We start from the raw sequence: 12,309 nt of genomic DNA, 5'->3' as shown, positions 1-12,309 counted from the left end.
GGGACACCAGGTGGGTGATTCCCCCTCTAATCAGGGACTGATTTAGACCTGGGACACCAGGTGGGTGATTCCCCTCTAATCAGGGACTGATTTAGACCTGGGACACCAGGTGGGTCATATTAACGATCAACGAGAAGAGAAGCAGGCTCTGGACCTCGTAGGGTCAGAGTTCAATACCCCTGGTCTGTACGGTATGCCAATTGCAACAACATATCCGTCATGTTTTTCAGATTGCAGAACACCAGACAGTGTTAACCTTGATACATAAACAGAACTGAAGGATCCATTTCAGATCAGATGTTCAGACAATGGACCTCCATAGACATTAGAGGAAGAACCTCTGATCAAATCAAATCAACAATACAATGGTTAGTCTAGTATATCTCTATGCAGTGGTTAGTCTAGTATATCTCTATGCAGTGGTTAGTCTAGTATATCTCTATGCAGTGGTTAGTCTAGTATATCTCTATGCAATGGCTGTGTGTCTCCATCGTTGTCCCATCTCAATGCCATTACTCATATCTAGACCTCTGTGTGTCTCCATCGTTGTCCTTCTCTCAATGCCATTACTCACATCTAGACCTCTGTGTGTCTCCATCGTTGTCCCCTCTCAATGCCATTACTCACATCTAGACCTCTGTGTGTCTCCATCGTTGTCCTTCTCTCAATGCCATTACTCATATCTAGACCTCTGTGTGTCTCCATCGTTGTCCTTCTCTCAATGCCATTACTCACATCTAGACCTCTGTGTGTCTCCATCGTTGTCCTTCTCTCAATGCCATTACTCACATCTAGACCTCTGTGTGTCTCCATCGTTGTCCTTCTCTCAATGCCATTACTCACATCTAGACCTCTGTGTCTCCATCGTTGTCCTTCTCTCAATGCCATTACTCACATCTAGACCTCTGTGTGTCTCCATCGTTGTCCTTCTCTCAATGCCATTACTCACATCTAGACCTCTGTGTGTCTCCATCGTTGTCCTTCTCTCAATGCCATTACTCACATCTAGACCTCTGTGTCTCCATCGTTGTCCTTCTCTCAATGCCATTACTCACATCTAGACCTCTGTGTCTCCATCGTTGTCCTTCTCTCAATGCCATTACTCACATCTAGACCTCTGTATGTCTCCATCGTTGTCCTTCTCTCAATGCCATTACTCACATCTAGACCTGTGTTTCCATCGATGTCCCCTCTCAATGCCATTACTCACATCTAGACCTCTGTGTCTCCATCGTTGTCCTTCTCTCAATGCCATTACTCATATCTAGACCTCTGTGTCTCCATCGTTGTCCCCTCTCAATGCCATTACTCATATCTAGACCTCTGTATGTCTCCATCGTTGTCCTTCTCTCAATGCCATTACTCACATCTAGACCTCTGTGTGTCCATCGTTGTCCCCTCTCAATGCCATTACTCACATCTAGACCTCTGTGTGTCTCCATCGTTGTCCCCTCTCAATGTCATTACTCACATCTAGACCTCTGTGTGTCTCCATCGTTGTCCTTCTCTCAATGCCATTACTCACATCTAGACCTCTGTGTCTCCATCGTTGTCCTTCTCTCAATGCCATTACTCACATCTAGACCTCTGTGTGTCTCCATCGTTGTCCCCTCTCAATGTCATTACTCACATCTAGACCTCTGTGTGTCTCCATCGTTGTCCTTCTCTCAATGCCATTACTCACATCTAGACCTCTGTGTCTCCATCGTTGTCCTTCTCTCAATACCATTACTCACATCTAGACCTCTGTGTCTCCATCGTTGTCCTTCTCTCAATGCCATTACTCACATCTAGACCTCTGTGTGTCTCCATCGTTGTCCCCTCTCAATGCCATTACTCACATCTAGACCTCTGTGTGTCTCCATCGTTGTCCCCTCTCAATGTCATTACTCACATCTAGACCTCTGTGTGTCTCCATCGTTGTCCTTCTCTCAATGCCATTACTCACATCTAGACCTCTTTGTCTCCATCGTTGTCCTTCTCTCAATACCATTACTCACATCTAGACCTCTGTGTCTCCATCGTTGTCCTTCTCTCAATGCCATTACTCACATCTAGACATCTGTATGTCTCCATCGTTGTCCCCTCTCAATGCCATTACTCACATCTAGACCTCTGTGTGTCTCCATCGTTGTCCCATCTCAATGCCATTACTCACATCTAGACCTCTGTGTCTCCATCGTTGTCCTTCTCTCAATGCCATTACTCACATCTAGACCTCTGTGTCTCCATCGTTGTCCCCTCTCAATGCCATTACTCACATCTAGACCTCTGTGTGTCTCCTTCGTTGTCCTTCTCTCAATGCCATTACTCACATCTAGACCTCTGTGTGTCTCCATCGTTGTCCTTCTCTCAATGCCATTACTCACATCTAGACCTCTGTGTGTCTCCATCGTTGTCCTTCTCTCAATGCCATTACTCATATCTAGACCTCTGTATGTCTCCATCGTTGTCCCCTCTCAATGCCATTACTCACATCTAGACCTCTGTGTGTCTCCATTGTTGTCCCCTCTCAATGCCATTACTCACATCTAGACCTCTGTGTCTCCATCGTTGTCCTTCTCTCAATGCCATTACTCACATCTAGACCTCTGTGTCTCCATCGTTGTCCCCTCTCAATGCCATTACTCACATCTAGACCTCTGTGTGTCTCCTTCGTTGTCCTTCTCTCAATGCCATTACTCACATCTAGACCTCTGTGTGTCTCCATCGTTGTCCTTCTCTCAATGCCATTACTCACATCTAGACCTCTGTGTGTCTCCATCGTTGTCCTTCTCTCAATGCCATTACTCATATCTAGACCTCTGTGTGTCTCCATCGTTGTCCTTCTCTCAATGCCATTACTCACATCTAGACCTGTGTTTCCATCGATGTCCCCTCTCAATGCCATTACTCACACCTAGACCTCTGTGTCTCCATCGTTGTCCTTCTCTCAATGCCATTACTCATATCTAGACCTCTGTGTGTCTCCATCGTTGTCCTTCTCTCAATGCCATTACTCACATCTAGACCTCTGTGTCTCCATCGTTGTCCTTCTCTCAATGCCATTACTCACATCTAGACCTGTGTCTCCATCGATGTCCCCTCTCAATGTCATTACTCACATCTAGACCTCTGTGTGTCTCCATCGTTGTCCTTCTCTCAATGCCATTACTCACATCTAGACCTCTTTGTCTCCATCGTTGTCCTTCTCTCAATACCATTACTCACATCTAGACCTCTGTGTCTCCATCGTTGTCCTTCTCTCAATGCCATTACTCACATCTAGACCTCTGTATGTCTCCATCGTTGTCCCCTCTCAATGCCATTACTCACATCTAGACCTCTGTGTGTCTCCATCGTTGTCCCATCTCAATGCCATTACTCACATCTAGACCTCTGTGTCTCCATCGTTGTCCTTCTCTCAATGCCATTACTCACATCTAGACCTCTGTGTCTCCATCGTTGTCCCCTCTCAATGCCATTACTCACATCTAGACCTCTGTGTGTCTCCTTCGTTGTCCTTCTCTCAATGCCATTACTCACATCTAGACCTCTGTGTGTCTCCATCGTTGTCCTTCTCTCAATGCCATTACTCACATCTAGACCTCTGTGTGTCTCCATCGTTGTCCTTCTCTCAATGCCATTACTCATATCTAGACCTCTGTATGTCTCCATCGTTGTCCCCTCTCATTGCCATTACTCACATCTAGACCTCTGTGTGTCTCCATCGTTGTCCCCTCTCAATGCCATTACTCACATCTAGACCTCTGTGTGTCCATCGTTGTCCTTCTCTCAATGCCATTACTCACATCTAGACCTCTGTGTCTCCATCGTTGTCCCCTCTCAATGCCATTACTCACATCTAGACCTCTGTGTGTCTCCTTCGTTGTCCTTCTCTCAATGCCATTACTCACATCTAGACCTCTGTGTGTCTCCATCGTTGTCCTTCTCTCAATGCCATTACTCACATCTAGACCTCTGTGTGTCTCCATCGTTGTCCTTCTCTCAATGCCATTACTCATATCTAGACCTCTGTGTGTCTCCATCGTTGTCCTTCTCTCAATGCCATTACTCACATCTAGACCTGTGTTTCCATCGATGTCCCCTCTCAATGCCATTACTCACACCTAGACCTCTGTGTCTCCATCGTTGTCCTTCTCTCAATGCCATTACTCATATCTAGACCTCTGTGTGTCTCCATCGTTGTCCTTCTCTCAATGCCATTACTCACATCTAGACCTCTGTGTCTCCATCGTTGTCCTTCTCTCAATGCCATTACTCACATCTAGACCTGTGTCTCCATCGATGTCCCCTCTCAATGCCATTACTCACATCTAGACCTCTGTGTGTCTCCATCGTTGTCCCCTCTCAATGTCATTACTCACATCTAGACCTCTGTGTGTCTCCATCGTTGTCCTTCTCTCAATGCCATAACTCACATCTAGACCTCTGTGTGTCTCCATCGTTGTCCTTCTCTCAATGCCATTACTCACATCTAGACCTCTGTGTGTCTCCATCGTTGTCCTTCTCTCAATGCCATTACTCATATCTAGACCTCTGTGTGTCTCCATCGTTGTCCTTCTCTCAATGCCATTACTCACATCTAGACCTGTGTTTCCATCGATGTCCCCTCTCAATGCCATTACTCACATCTAGACCTCTGTGTCTCCATCGTTGTCCTTCTCTCAATGCCATTACTCACATCTAGACCTCTGTATGTCTCCATCGTTGTCCCCTCTCAATGCCATTACTCACATCTAGACCTCTGTGTGTCTCCATCGTTGTCCCCTCTCAATGCCATTACTCACATCTAGACCTCTGTGTCTCCATCGTTGTCCTTCTCTCAATGCCATTACTCACATCTAGACCTCTGTGTCTCCATCGTTGTCCCCTCTCAATGCCATTACTCACATCTAGACCTCTGTGTGTCTCCTTCGTTGTCCTTCTCTCAATGCCATTACTCACATCTAGACCTCTGTGTGTCTCCATCGTTGTCCTTCTCTCAATGTCATTACTCACATCTAGACCTCTGTGTCTCCATCGTTGTCCCCTCTCAATGCCATTACTCACATCTAGACCTCTGTGTGTCTCCATCGTTGTCCTTCTCTCAATGCCATTACTCACATCTAGACCTGTGTCTCCATCGTTGTCCCCTCTCAATGTCATTACTCACATCTAGACCTCTGTGTGTCTCCATCGTTGTCCCCTCTCAATGCCATTACTCACATCTAGACCTCTGTGTCTCCATCGTTGTCCCCTCTCAATGCCATTACTCACATCTAGACCTCTATGTGTCTCCATCGTTGTCCTTCTCTCAATGCCATTACTCACATCTAGACCTGTGTCTCCATCGTTGTCCCCTCTCAATGTCATTACTCACATCTAGACCTCTGTGTGTCTCCATCGTTGTCCTTCTCTCAATGCCATTACTCACATCTAGACCTCTGTGTCTCCATCGTTGTCCTTCTCTCAATGCCATTACTCATATCTAGACCTCTGTGTGTCTCCATCGTTGTCCTTCTCTCAATGCCATTACTCACATCTAGACCTCTGTGTGTCTCCATCGTTGTCCTTCTCTCAATGCCATTACTCACATCTAGACCTCTGTGTCTCCATCGTTGTCCTTCTCTCAATGCCATTACTCACATCTAGACCTCTGTGTGTCTCCATCGTTGTCCCCTCTCAATGCCATTACTCACATCTAGACCTCTGTGTCTCCATCGTTGTCCTTCTCTCAATGCCATTACTCACATCTAGACCTCTGTGTCTCCATCGTTGTCCCCTCTCAATGTCATTACTCATATCTAGACCTCTGTGTGTCTCCATCGTTGTCCTTCTCTCAATGCCATTACTCACATCTAGACCTCTGTGTGTCTCCATCGTTGTCCTTCTCTCAATGCCATTACTCACATCTAGACCTCTCTGTGTCTCCATCGTTGTCCTTCTCTCAATGCCATTACTCACATCTAGACCTCTGTGTGTCTCCATCGTTGTCCTCCTCTCAATGCCATTACTCACATCTAGACCTCTGTGTGTCTCCATCGTTGTCCTTCTCTCAATGCCATTACTCACATATAGACCTCTGTGTCTCCATCGTTGTCCTTCTCTCAATGCCATTACTCACTTCTAGACCTCTGTGTGTCTCCATCGTTGTCCTCCTCTCAATGCCGTTACTCACATCTAGACCTCTGTGTGTCTCCATCGTTGTCCCCTCTCAATGCCATTACTCACATCTAGACCTCTGTGTCTCCATCGTTGTCCTTCTCTCAATGCCATTACTCACATCTAGACCTCTGTGTGTCTCCATCGTTGTCCTTCTCTCAATGCCATTACTCACATCTAGACCTCTGTGTGTCTCCATCGTTGTCCTTCTCTCAATGCCATTACTCACATCTAGACCTCTGTGTGTCTCCATCGTTGTCCCCTCTCAATGCTATGCCTCACAAATGGCATCCCATTTCCTACATAGTGCACTACATTTGACCAGAGTCCTATGGGCCCTGGTCTAAAGTAGTGCACTATCAAGGGAACAGGGTGCCATTTGGAAAGCAGATAGAGCCATCACAGCAGAGCTCTTTAGAAAGTAATGTCGTTAGGATTGAGTGAAAGAAAAACAAGCGTGTACATTGATTCCCAGTCGGCGGGAACATGCTACTTGAAACATAAGAACATAAGAACATAAGAACAATAGAACATAAGAACATAAGAACAATAGAACATAAGAACATAAGAACATAAGAACAATAGAACATAAGATCAATAGAACATAAGAACAATAGAATATAAGATCAATAGAACATAAGAACAATATAACATAAGAACATAATAAGAACATAAGAACATAAGAACAATAGAACATAAGATCAATAGAACATAAGAACAATATAACATAAGAACATAATAAGAACATAAGAACATAAGAACATAATAAGAACATAATAAGAACATAAGAACATAATAAGAACATAACCGCTCGTCATTTGATTTAAATGAGCTTCATGATTTCAACGTGCCATGAAATGGGTCTTACAGCTGCAGCTAGCCTGGAGGCTGCGAAAGACATCGAAACTAATTCAGTTCAAATACAGTTGAAATGTATTTACACAGGCTACAGCTTGTTACTCAGTCACAAGACAAACACAAAAGACACAATGTGCAACACAGGGCCTCCTCAGTGAGAGATATATTTTTGTATTTATTTTTTAATACCTTTGTTGGCCAAATAGATACATAATTAAAAGCAAATTTTACTTCATTTTAAACTGACCTAGAAAGTTAGAACCAAACCCCCCTCCTCACCCACGGTACATAGAACCAAGCCCCCCTCCTCACCCGCGGTACATAGAACCAAGCCCCCCTCCTCACCCACGGTATATAGAACCAAGACCCCCCCTCACCCGCGGTACATAGAACCAAGCCCCCCTCCTCACCCACGGTACATAGAACCAAGCCCCCCTCCTCACCCACGGTACATAGAACCAAGCCCCCCTCCTCACCCACGGTACATAGAACCAAGCCCCCCTCCTCACCCACGGTACATAGAACCAAGCCCCCCTCCTCACCCACGGTATATAGAACCAAGACCCCCCCTCACCCGCGGTACATAGAACCAAGCCCCCCTCCTCACCCACGGTACATAGAACCAAGCCCCCCTCCTCACCCACGGTATATAGAACCAAGCCCCCCTCCTCACCCACGGTATATAGAACCAAGACCCCCTCCTCACCCGCGGTACATAGAACCAAGCCCCCCTCCTCACCCACGGTACATAGAACCCCCATGGCGCCCCACACCCCTACAAAGTCCCCCGGTCCAGTGTGAGTTGAGCCCACACCTACCCCAGTGGTCCAGCTCTGGAGTCTGTACTCCCCACCCCCTGCATCTCATGTTTCCTGGTCTTCCACACTGTCAGAGAGAGAGAGAGCGAGACAGAGAGAGAGACAGAGAGAGACAGAGAGAGACAGAGAGAGACAGAGAGAGACAGAGAAACAGAGAAAGAGAGACAGAGACAGTTAGAGCGACAGAGAGACAGAGAGAGACAGAGAGACAGAGAGACAGAGACAGTTAGAGCGACAGAGCGACAGAGCGACAGAGCGACAGAGAGACAGAGAGACAGAGACAGTTAGAGCGACAGAGCGACAGAGAGACAGGGACAGTTAGAGCGACAGAGAGACAGAGAGACAGAGAAAGACAGAGAGAGAGAGAGACAGAGACAGTTAGAGCGACAGAGAGACAGAGAGACAGAGAATGTATGACCATATTAGAGACACATAATTCCCTCAGATTACACAGACCCACAAAGAATTTGAAAACAAATCAAATTCTGATAAACTCCCTTATCTACTGGGTGAAATACCACAGTGTGACATCACAGCAGCAAGATGTGTGACCTGTTGCCACAAGAAAAGGGCAACCAGTGAAGAACAAACACCATTGTAAATACAACCCATATTTATGTTTATTTATTTTCCCTTTTGTACTTTAACTATTTGCACATTGTTACAACACTGTATATAGACATAATATGACATTTTAAATGTCTTTATTCTTTTGGAACTGTTTTATAGTTTTTTTTCACTTTTGTTTATTATCTATTTTACTTGCTTTGGCAATGTAAACATATGTTTCCATGGTCTGAGGGTCTTTAGGGGCCTTTTGGCAAACTCCAAGCAGGCTGTCATGTGCCTTTTACTGAGGAGGGGCTTCCGTCTGGCGACACCTGATTGGTAGAGTGCTGCAGAGATGGTTGTCTTTCTGGAAGGTTCTCCCATCTCCACAGAGAACCTCTGGGGCTCTGTCAGAGTGACCATCGGGTTCTTGGTCACCTCCCTGACCTTCTCCCCGAATGCTCAGTTTGGCCGGGCGGACAGTTCTAGGAAGAGTCTTGGTGGTTCCAAACGTCTTCCATTTAAGAAAGATGGAGGCCACTGTGTTCTTGGGGACCTTCAATGCTGCAGACATTTTTTGGTGTCCTTCCCCAGATCTGTGCCTCGACACAATCCTGTCTCGGAGCTCCACGGACAATTCCTTCAACTTCATGACTTGGTTTTTGCTCTGACATGCACTGTCAACTGTGGGACCTTATATAGACAGCTGTGTGCTTTTCCAAATCATGTCCAATCAATTGAATTTACCACAGGTGGACTCCAATCAAGTTATAGAAACATCTCATGGATGATAAATGGAAACAGGATGCACCAGGGGGTCAATTTCAAGTCTCATAGCAAATGGGTCTTATGTAAATTTACTTATGTAAATCAGGTATTTCTGTTTTTTTATTTTTAATACATTTGCAACATTTTCTAAAAAACTGTTTTCTCTTTCTCATTATGGGGTATTGTGATGTCATTATGGGGTATTGTGATGTCAGTATGAGGTATTGTGATGTCATTATGGGGTATTGTGATGTCAGTATGGGGTATTGTGATGTCATTATGGGGTATTGTGATGTCAGTATGGGGTATTGTGATGTCATTATGGGGTATTGTGATGTCATTATGGGGTATTGTGATGTCATTATGGGGTATTGTGATGTCATTATGGGGTATTGTGTATAGATTGATGAGTTGGAAAAAAAGGATTTAATCCATTTTAGAATACGACAGTAACATATTAGAATGATGTGAGACTTGATTGTTTATTTATTATTTATTTGTTTATTTTCATGTGATGATGCTCATCTTAATTAAACGCCCCGCGGAAATCTAATCACATTTTTTAACTACAGATATATATATATATATTGTTTTTTAATGGACTGCATCTCAAACCACCACATCTGCCTTCCTCATCTGAGGTGAAAGGTGACAGGACTAGAGCGGTGTTTGTCAGACCATGAGACAGCCCATCTGAGGTGAAAGGTGACAGGAACTAGAACCATGAGACAGCCCATCTGAGGTGAAAGGTGACAGGAACTAGAGCAGTATTTGTCAGACCATGAGACATCACCCGAACATCAGTCTTCTCACGACAAGGTCTGTAGTGTCTGAACAGTTTGTCCTAGAAACTATTATGACCCGTCTGTGGAAAGATGAGACTCTCATGAACATGAACATGGCGCCCAAATGACTCACCAGACTAATCTGAAGGTAGCCCGGTACCAGTTTACAAGAGGAATGGAAGTATATCTAGAAGTACTTTAGTGCCAAATAAAATGGGTTAAATATGTATACATTTATGTTTAAAATGAATTCCATATCTTTATTATAACTTTCAGATATAGGACAGACACTTCAAAACAAACTTCTTATATCGTTTTGTTTTTACTATCTGTTTTGTTTTGATAATCTGTTTTGTTTTGATAATCTGTTTTGTTTTGATAATCTGTTTTGTTTTGATAATCTGTTTTGTTTTGATAATCTGTTTTGTTTTTGATAATCTGTTTTGTTTTGATAATCTGTTTTGTTTTGATAATCTGTTTTGTTTTTGATAATCTGTTTTGTTTTGATAATCTGTTTTGTTTTGATAATCTGTTTTGTTTTGATAATCTGTTTTGTTTTTGATAATCTGTTTTGTTTTGATAATCTGTTTTGTTTTGATAATCTGTTTTGTTTTTGATAATCTGTTTTGTTTTTGATAATCTGTTTTGTTTTGATAATCTGTTTTGTTTTGATCATCTGTTTTGTTTTGATCATCTGTTTTGCCATTTATGAATCTGTTATTCAATGCGGTTTCTTCAAGTCAATTCTAAATCAACTAGCTTAATGATCCATGGTCTGACCTTCTTAAGACAATTCCATGTGTTCCTCGTGGGTTTACTTTTTCTAAATCAATTCTAAATCAACTAGGTTAATGATCCATGGTATGACCTTCTTAAGACAATTCCATGTGTTCCTCATGGGTTTACTTTTTCTAAATCAATTCTAAATCAACTAGGTTAATGATCCATGGTCTGACCTTCTTAAGACAATTCCATGTGTTCACTTAGAAGACCCCCCCCCCTATGGGTTTATTAATATTATGAATATATTTTGATTTGTTTAAATAAAAAAAATTGGTTACTACATGATTCCATAATGTGTTATTATTTAATAGTTTTGATGTCTTCACTATTATTCTACAATGTAGAAAATAGTTTTAAAAAATAAAGAAAAACCCTTGAATGAGTAGAGAGTGTCCAAACTTTTTGACTTGTACTGTATATTATCCTGATATATTATAATGTACTGTTACTTTAAGAGATTCTTCCCATCAAACAAGGCCCACGTTCCTTCAGTTAAGGAGCGCCAACCATGACGATGGTTTGTATAGCGGTTCAGTGACGGTAGGTTGGTTTTGTAATTGTTCCCTCGTTAATGAATCACAGCAGGGAGCCACTCTGACATCTATTGATCCGGTCTGGAGCCTTATTCCTCATCCCTAAATGACACAGATCACCAGAGAACCAGTCCAGAATGGCACCCTATTCCCTACATTCAGCACTACCTTTGACCAGAGCCCTATGGGGAATAGGGTTTCATAAATAGGGACTAGGGTTCCATTTGGGAGGCAGTCCAGATCTGACTGGTTGAGGGGGTAATGGAGGATGAAGAAGCAATGACTGGTGTGTCAGGCCTGGGTAGGATCCAGCCGGCCGGGCCTCTCTCTTTCCCCCCAGTATCCCCTGACTTCCCCCAGCCCCACAACCTTCCCCCAGCCCCCCTTCCTTCCCCCAGCCCCCCTACCTTCCCCCAGCCCCCCTACCTTCCCCCAGCCCCTCTACCTTCCCCCAGCCCCCCTACCTTCCCCCAGCCCCCCTACCTTCCCCCAGCCCCTCTACCTTCAACCTGCCCTTCTACCTTAGTACATCTTTAGTGTTTCCCTGGTAAAGGTTTAGACTGCCCTTAGAGCATGGTGGCCGGACATGGTTCACTCCCCTGCTCTGATGACCTTCTCTGTTAAATACTTAATCACTGGCAACTGCTTCCATTAATTAGACCTTTCCCACCAACTGCCTGGTTCCTGCCTGGACCTACTGCTACCTCACACACTCACACACTCACACTCACACACACGTGCCCGCGAGCACAGACAAGTATGCAGGCAGGTACAAACTCTCACTCTCTTAACTCTTTAAGAGAGAAAGAGGGAGAGAGAGAGAGAGGGAGAGAAGAGAGAGAGAGAGAGAGAGAGAGAGAGAGAGAGAGGAGGGAGGGAGGGAGGGAGGGAGGGAGGGAGGGAGGGAGGGAGGGAGGGAGGGAGGGAGGGAGGGAGGGAGAGAGAGAGGGAGGGAGGGAGTGAGAGCGAGAGAGAGCGAGAGAGAGAGGGAGAGATAGAGGATTACACAGCAGCAGCAGCATGGTTTGGTCATGATGCCTGGACCACCTGCAGGTTTCATCTATTGATTAC

This window comes from Salvelinus namaycush, unplaced genomic scaffold (genome assembly GCF_016432855.1).
Source record: "Salvelinus namaycush isolate Seneca unplaced genomic scaffold, SaNama_1.0 Scaffold2530, whole genome shotgun sequence".
Taxonomy (NCBI): domain Eukaryota; kingdom Metazoa; phylum Chordata; class Actinopteri; order Salmoniformes; family Salmonidae; genus Salvelinus; species Salvelinus namaycush.
The sequence above is the reverse complement of the archived record's forward strand: the minus strand, read 5'-3'. Positions refer to the sequence as shown.